Here is an 8,637-nt window from a genome sequence, read left to right as displayed (position 1 = left end):
GAAGTGAATATTATAGCTTTTGGGGATGAGTCGTCGCCTGGGGAAGAATGGGAAGGGTAATTTTGGATTTTTTACAAAATACAATCTGCTTTTAGTATTAATTTTGACGTGGAGGGGCATTGCCATATTAATATCACTTTTTGGGGCTTATCCACATGGGGCAGAATACAAGGGGTATCGTCACATGAAGTTTCTGCTTTTGGGGCATGGACACATTTTTTTCCCTTGTAGAGAATTTGGATCCTCTCCACTACAAAAAAGTAGTGGAGGGTAGGGCTGAGCATGGTTCGGTCCAAACCGAAAAAACCGACCGAACCGACATGAAAAAATCGGTTTTATGAGTAGGACGATTCAGTCGGTTTGAAAACTTTTTAACCCGAACCGACCCGAACCGACCGAATATAGTACAATACTACTCATTCTGATCTCAAACCCTACCCGACTCATACCCAAAGTGTTAAAGACTCAAACTCTAAACTCATTTTCTGGATCATTATGGGTTAAAAATAATATCATTATATCAGTGTTTAATGCTTCATAATCTCTTACTTTGTTAATGTTTTTTTAACACAGTTTGTTGTTTGATAAGAAGTTTAATGAAGTTAGAACCGAACCGCATCGAACCGACTTGCAACAGTTCGGTTCGGTTTTGAATTATAAGCGGTTCGGTTTTGAATTATAAGCGGTTCGGTTCGGTTGTTCAAATTTTGGTAAAAACCGAACCAAACCGACCGTTGCACACCCCTAGTGGAGAGACCACTACTTTTAATCTCAATCGTTGATTACTTAATAGGCGGTTATGATACAATCTAAATCTAATAATTATCACACCCCCGTGTATTGCACTCATTCCTAATTTGTATTAAAAGAAAAAAAATCACAACCACCAACTAGATAATCAATGATTGTGATTATGTAGTGGTCTCTCCACTACTTTTTAGATAGTGAAGAGGATCCGAATCCGTTTTTATTGATTATATATAGAGATAAATTTGAAACAATTTAAGAGAATTGGGGGACCTACCAAGGGTATCAAAATTTTGAAGGATTTACTCTGAGCAAATACAAGACGTACAATAACGAGTCCAGGGTGACTAGAGAGAGAAGTCCAGAGCACACGCTGAAGAGAGTAAAGAGCAAATTTGCTTTTGTTTCTGGGCTCGAAAAAGGAAAGGGAGAGGAGATCGACTGTTGAGCACTGAAGGTTTGCTTGACCAATTTTAGAGCAGTTTTTGCTGTTCAGTGTCTCTAATTAGCTAGAGTTGATAGCGTGTGTTTACTGCTGGCTATCTGGAACGCGGCGGACTCAACTGGATGCTGCCACAATTGGGAGTCCTGGACCCGACCATGTGTTCTCCTCTGAGCATGCCCAGTACCATCAAGATCTTGCACGCAGGCGCAACTTCATTGCTTTCTTTTTTTTTCAATAAATAAATAAAATAAAATAATTAGAAAATCATTTTAAATTTTATTTTTATTGCACATTGTAGATGAATTTGATGGTGATATTTGACCGGCATGCGCCTGATCATACAGACGGCGAGTTGGATTCAGATAAGATCCTACGCAGTTGACCCGGTGTTTATATATACAACTTCGAAAATGAATTAGGTCATAATTTGAGCTCTGAATTATTTGTGTCGATCCACATGAAATTTTGTATTACTTCATCGATCATAAGAACACAAATTTTATTTTAAAATACTCCTACTTAATGAATTATATCGAATTTATGATCAAATTCGAGCAGGATAATTAGATGGAGAAAACTCATGAGCATCTCTCGTCACAAATATTTGTTCATCAAAATACTTTCACGGCTCAAAATTCCTATTGACTTTTCTTTATTACTTTATATGAACAAAGTTCTGGTGTAAATTATACAGAGGAGAATAGAAGCCACATTTCCAGATACTACCAAACATACAATAACCATGATCGAACCCAACACATAAAAGAGAGTATGGGGGGTTCAGTTGAAAGGAAAACACAAAGAGTGCTAAAGAGTAGGTCCCATGTTCACGAGTATACAAGAGATGTTAAAAAAATTAAAAAAATTATAAATATTCATCAGCAAACAGGATTTTTTTTGAGAATATATGAAGTCTAAAAAGCGCAAATGTGTGTTACTTAAAACAAACTAAGTTTAGAGAAAGAAAAACAGGCCATGCATAGCTAGCTACACCACTGTGACTAAGCGACACGTATGACGAATTGTAACCTCTACTTGAAAATTTACTGTTCATGCTCTAAGTGGAGAGGGCAATGTTCAAAATAAATGCTCTATTAATGCAATTTTAAGTATATGCCCATTTCTTTACAAACCTTCTCTCTATGCTCTAAATAACTCTATTTTAAACAACAAAAAAAAAAGGAATCTCTTTGAATTCATGTAATCAGAAAGCTAGGATGTGATGACTAATGTATCCTTTAAAGACCTAAAATCCCATACCGAAAAAACTTTTATATATCTAGAAAACAAATATTGAACTGTATTCTATCATAGATAGTCTAGAATCTTAAAGCACGCAATACTTATGCCCTAGCTAACTGATTCCAGAAAAAAAGGTGATATAACGCCATGCAAAATGCATGCCCAAACTAATTAAAGTGGAGGGGGAAAAAGACGTGACATTGTTTCTTTTTTGAAACTCTAACTACTTGAATATGTCATGCACAAACCTTTTCCTTAACATCTTTTCCAACGATTCCTTCTTATCTGCGCAAATTGCGTTCCTTCACCAACACATAAATTAAGTTAAAGAAAAGTCATGCACGGAAATATCGGGCTCTTCGTTTTTTCTCTTTTTTTCTTTTTCCCCTTTTTTGTGGTTATATGCAAAGAGAACATATTCGCTGTGCGTTATGGCTTTCATGAGTTTTCAAAAAAAATCAATCCTAAGTGGATGCATCTATATAATTCACGTGCAAGATTATTATTATTATTATTATTATTATTATTTGTACAGAATTTATATTTAGTACTAATAAAGCACTGAGCACTCTATAAAGCTTTTAGCGAAAGTTCAATGAAGGTTCTTAAAGTATCGGGAAAATATCATTTTAGATTCTTAGTATTTGGAAGTCATCAGTGAGAATCTCTAATGTTACCTCTGTCATTAGCATAAGTGCTCTTTACAAACTTTTGTTAAATATTGCTGATGTGGCACTGCCATGTCAATAAAAAACATAGTGGAAGTCCAAGTTTATCCTATCATATTTTTGCCACATAAATAAAAAAATAACTAAAATTACAAGTTTGTACAAAACTTGGAATTTCACTAATTTTTTTGCTGGCATGGTAGTAACATAGCAGGGACATGTCTTTATCACATCGGCAAGATTTAATGGAATTTTATAAAAAATGATCTAGGCAGATGACGAAGGTAATGTTGGATCTGAAATGCAAGCCTAGAGGGGAGGGCAGGTTGAATAGATTTGTTATCATTTTTCATTAAAACACAAAATGTGCATGCAATGAAAAATATTAAAAAATAAATGCGGTCAACCAAACAAAAAACTAAGGAACATGTGAGATTTTTATAGTACTACTACGTTTCACAAAAGGGCTTCCTCACTAAGCCAACAGTTCTTTTAAATCACAGCCCGATTAAATATGCTTATAAAGACTGCACCCTCAAAACTACTAGAAACCAATCATCTAACTTAACTCTCCACAACGAGTAACATGTAGTCCTACCTAGTCCCGGCCCTTAATTATCACCGACTTGAGTACATTATAAAAATAAGTTTGAAACAAACTACTAAAAACAGTTTAAACACAGAATCAGAAAGATCTTACAGACCTTTTATTTAGCAAACTGTTCTTCAAAAGATTGAAGTGAAGCTCGATAAAAAATGGTATATGTTGAGTCTAAGGATACCTCTGCTCGCTAAGATGATCCAAAGGTGTTGAACACAATGAGAAAGATTTTGTTGAGGCACTGTGGATTCGAATCTCCAAAATTAACAAACTTCTTCTTGCAAACCTTAGAAATTCTCTCTTCAAGTTCTCTCCAAAAGCTTTCCTTTTCAAACCCAGGAACTCTCCTCAAATATTATCTCTTTTAATCTTGTATAGTCTCTAATGAACTAGGAAAGAAATATCCAAATCCTAGTAGAAGTTAGATATGAAAGGGATCAATGAACGATTATGATTAACTTTTTAAATCTACCAAAAACCATCATCGCCATCGATGGTTAAACACAACCATCAAAGAATCCCTGAGCACAATCGATGAGTGCATGTAAATCATCAATGATTAGATTACGTGTTTTGGAAAATATGCAATTAGCCACCGTATACCATCGATGGGTCATGACCATCAATGTGCCACTACAAACCATCGATGGCTCAAAATCAACTTTCTGGAATCCCTCAATTATTCACTGCATGTACATCATTGATGGATTTTAACCATCAATGGGTACTCTTTGAACATTGATAGTTCTAAGGCTAAAATTAGCCCAAATGCTAATTTTTGCTTTGTTTTGCATTGTAATGTTTGTATACCTATTTTTTCATGTAATATATCATCTCAAATAAATATTAGTACAAAATGAGAGTTTACTATTACTCAAACAAGAGTTATTGTACAGACTAAGTCCTAACATGTAACGTTAGGGAACTCGGTGATGACTTTCAAACATTAAATGTCTAAGTGATATTTGACCAATACATTCTCTACTGAAGTTTTGCCAAAGTTTTTTTGTCTTAATTTTTGCATCAGAAATTCAAATTCTCATTACGCCATAAAAAAACAAATTAGGATTATAGATTCAACACACATATTATCAACCCCCCCCCCATTCATGCAGCCCAACGCAATATAAGTTGTGAGACACAACTGAGTGGGTTACATTGTTTAGCTCAACCTTCCCAATTGACACAATATACGCCGCGAGACACATGTTTGTTGGGAAATTTTGAAGAAAATTGAGAGAAAATGTTATTAATTCTCCCTAACTGACTTAGAAAAAGAATGAATACAATCTCTCACAGTAATCTCTCTCTAACTGACTTAGAAAAAGAAATTATAAATTTTCTCTATCGGTTTCTCGATTTGTAAAAGAGAGAAGGAATCGATGGAGATCATTCCTTTTATTTAAAACTTGGTTCTTCTTGGTGACGATGCGAGTTTGAATCTTGTATTCGGTTGACAATCTGAGCATCTCACTTCGCGAAGCTTCATCTATTCCTCTTAACATTGACGTCTTGCGAGGAAAGTTTAGAACTCTAAACGAATTAAGAAGAACTTGCAGGGCAAGTTTTAAACTCGTAACAAGTTATGAACTCTAAGAAAGTGTTTATTTCAGAGGGGAAATGAATCCCTTTTAGCCAAAGAACCAATCCCAAGAATGATAATCCGAAATGGTTCAAAGAACCAATCCAAAAGCTCCAATAATGCTCCAACCAGAGCCAATGAAAGTTTCTCCCCTTTTTAGCTGTGGAACCAACTATTTATAGGGTTTTAAGGGGTGTAACTGACTCCTTAAATTGCTCCTTAATGGGGGCTTAATTATCCCGTTAAGTGAAAACATCTTAAATGATTTGAAACGGTCAAAACGTGCGGTTCGCGTTTAGCTTCAATACGCGGAGGTGAGCCTCGCGTTTAGCTTTTGAAGATGGGGGTAACCTCCGTGTTTAGTTGATGAAATGTGAAGGTCGCATTTTATTGATGAAACGCGAGTGTCGCGTTTATTAATGAAACACGAAGGTCGTGTTTGGCTTCGGAGGTGTAGGGATCGTCAAGTGGTAGTCTTTGTGTCACCTCTGCATGAATTCTTCTCAGGATACAAAGGTTGTCATCTTGTAACCCTTGTTTCTTGACTTCTGAAGATGCGAGAGTCGTCAAGTTGCAACTCTCATTCGTTGTCGTTGAAGTTATCAGATTGTAACTCTCATCGATAGTATCTTGTGAAGACCAGCTATCCTATTTTAATTGAAGAGGGGTGGAATCTCCTAAGATCTACAAGGATCCGTTCTAGGCGCCACCCACTTGCTACGTTTTTAAGAAGGCTCTGGTTAGGGTTTCCCCTTTGCGTCTAGCCTGCGAAACGTGGAGGTGGTTCTCACATTTTGGGTCGAAAACACGGGGGCGACCCTCGTGTTTTGGGTTGGAACGCTAGGGTGAGCCCCACGTTGTGATTTGAAACGCAAGGGTGTGCCCCTTGTTTTGAGTTGGAACACAAGGGTGAGCCCTGCGGTTAGCTTTGCAGAGATCGTTAATTGCTGAGATCGTCATTTTATAATCTTTACATTTGGCTTTTGTAGTATGAGAATCGTCAACTTGTAACTCTTATTACTGAGAAACACAGGAATGATTGTCATCATGATGATCATGCTATAGTAATTTTTTGACAGCCTACAACACAATTGAGTGGGTCATATTGTTTAGCTCAAACTATTGTCAGAAATGGCTAGCATACAACATACAATATACTTGGGTCCATTGAGTTTAGGATAGAAATCCTCTATATTTGATTATCGAGAAACTCTATAATCTATTAACAACTTTAATTCATTCAATAGACTCCATGTTGATGGTTGATATCAAATAGTCAATGAGAGAAGTTATTTGGTTGATGGAGGTCCTTTAACCCTTCGAATATCCGGTTCTGAAGTGGGTTGTTCTTCTCTGCACGGGTAGAAATCATAAGAGTGTGGAGTTGGGTTCTCCGGTTGATCCTCTGACCATCAAGTCAGTAATTTGCTTGAGTGGAGAAGTAAGTAAACTGTTGAAGTTCTTAAGCACTGTGGGTAGAGATAAAAAATATTACCTTTCTGTTGAATATAGCACCCTTATTCATAGTAGTTGTAGAGGGGTAGGATGGTAATTTTGACCGAGTATGGACTGGCAGCCAAGTCAGCATCTGCTTTACAGGTGTTGGCTGACGAGTGGATAGGAGGTCACTTTCGCGTTTAATATGAAGTGTCTGAAGGCGTGTGGTGCCGACGTGGTCTGATGTGTCATAATGACTATTGAGGACAGAGAAATGATGACAACGATTATGTATTTAATGGCATTTATTGCGAGATGATCAGCTGTCAGTGCACAGGAGGGGCCCCGAGGCTCGAGGTAGTCGTCGCCTTCTACTCGTCCGGTAGAAGGTCGAGAAGTACCGCCTTTTGAGTCGTATTCGTGAGATGTCGGGCAAATGGTCGGTCGAGTAGGTTGATCAAGAAGTCGACCTAGGCAGGGGTCGACATGTAACGCCTTTTGAGTCGCTCTCGTGAGATGTCGGTGTGCCGAGACGTCCGAGCTGGATTTTTGGTTATTTTGATGTGAAGAACTAGCTCGATTACGCATAATGTGGGACACTTATCGATTTGTTATTGATTAGAGATTACTTTTTAACACTAAAACAACTATAACAAACTCCCATAAAAGATATTATTTTAACTGCAATATGCACAAATCTCTTTCGGGTACCCCATGTTGGGACTAATTCTTGGGGGCATCATACATGTAATATCCACCAAAACATATCCAATTAATGTTTGATGAACAAACTAATAATAAAAAAGTTTGCACAAAACTTAACTCCGACAGCACCACCATCATCTTGAACCGAGAGTGAGTAACCCAAATAGACCAACGTGTAATATTGTAGCTCCCAAACCCAACCTTCATTATTTACTCTGCAATGACTATTAAATTCCTCCACTCCACAACCACACCATGCAAAGAGCCCCCACCATTTACACTGTGTTCTCACTTCACAATCAAGTAAGTTGACGAGATAGAAGTGACAGCCCCTTGGAGCTGCTCCTTTGTCCAACACCCTAGATTCCCTTTAAAAATCTCCTTCCATCCTTCAAGAAAAGCAAAAGTAGAATGCAATCAACATGGTTAATTTCAACAAAAACCCTTAAAAATTTTCTGCTTTAACCCTCTAAAGTTACACTGTCATGTATATAGCGTGTACGTACTGACTGCAAGAGCCCCTCAGCCATCTGAAAATTAACGTATTAAAAAAATCAGATTAAACGGTGATTTTTTTGAACTGAGAGATTAGACTTGATAGTTTAAATGGTTTTGTAAAATTAAAATAGTTTAAGGGTTATTAGTATGACACCAAAGTTCGGGGGCTTTTATGAATCTAATCCAGTAAACACCTTATCGTAAAGTTGAATTCTATTATTACACTAGTGTAGTGCATGTGCATTCCACTTGCACAGATTTATTATTTTCTAAAGTCGACTATATAAGAATTAAGATATACCATGCTTAAAAAAGAAGGGAAAAAGTAAATATGAATAGAATAGTTAATAATATGAAGACATTATTTTTCAATTAGGCACCATTTTCTTCAAAACTGTTACAATGAGAATAATTGAATGCAAATGTCAACCACTGTTTGATGGAATTGTATAAAAATCATATTCCCTTTAAAAGCACGAGTTCGGAAAAATCTTTCTATAGTTAATATTATCATTAGTTTTTTTAATATTACATTATCATTTTAATCTATTTTAATTATCATATCTTCTTTGAAATTGGTAATTAGGGTGTGTATGGTAATCGATGTGTTTGTTTTTGTTGTGTTTTTTAGAGAAACACCATGTCATGATGTTTTTTTTTCAAACATGTTTTGAAAACACCATTCATAGTTATTATTTATAAAACGGCGGCG

The sequence above is a fragment of the Asparagus officinalis genome, chromosome 5, assembly GCF_001876935.1.
Source record: "Asparagus officinalis chromosome 5, Aspof.V1, whole genome shotgun sequence".
NCBI classification, from domain to species: Eukaryota; Viridiplantae; Streptophyta; class Magnoliopsida; order Asparagales; family Asparagaceae; genus Asparagus; species Asparagus officinalis.
The sequence above is the reverse complement of the archived record's forward strand: the minus strand, read 5'-3'. Positions refer to the sequence as shown.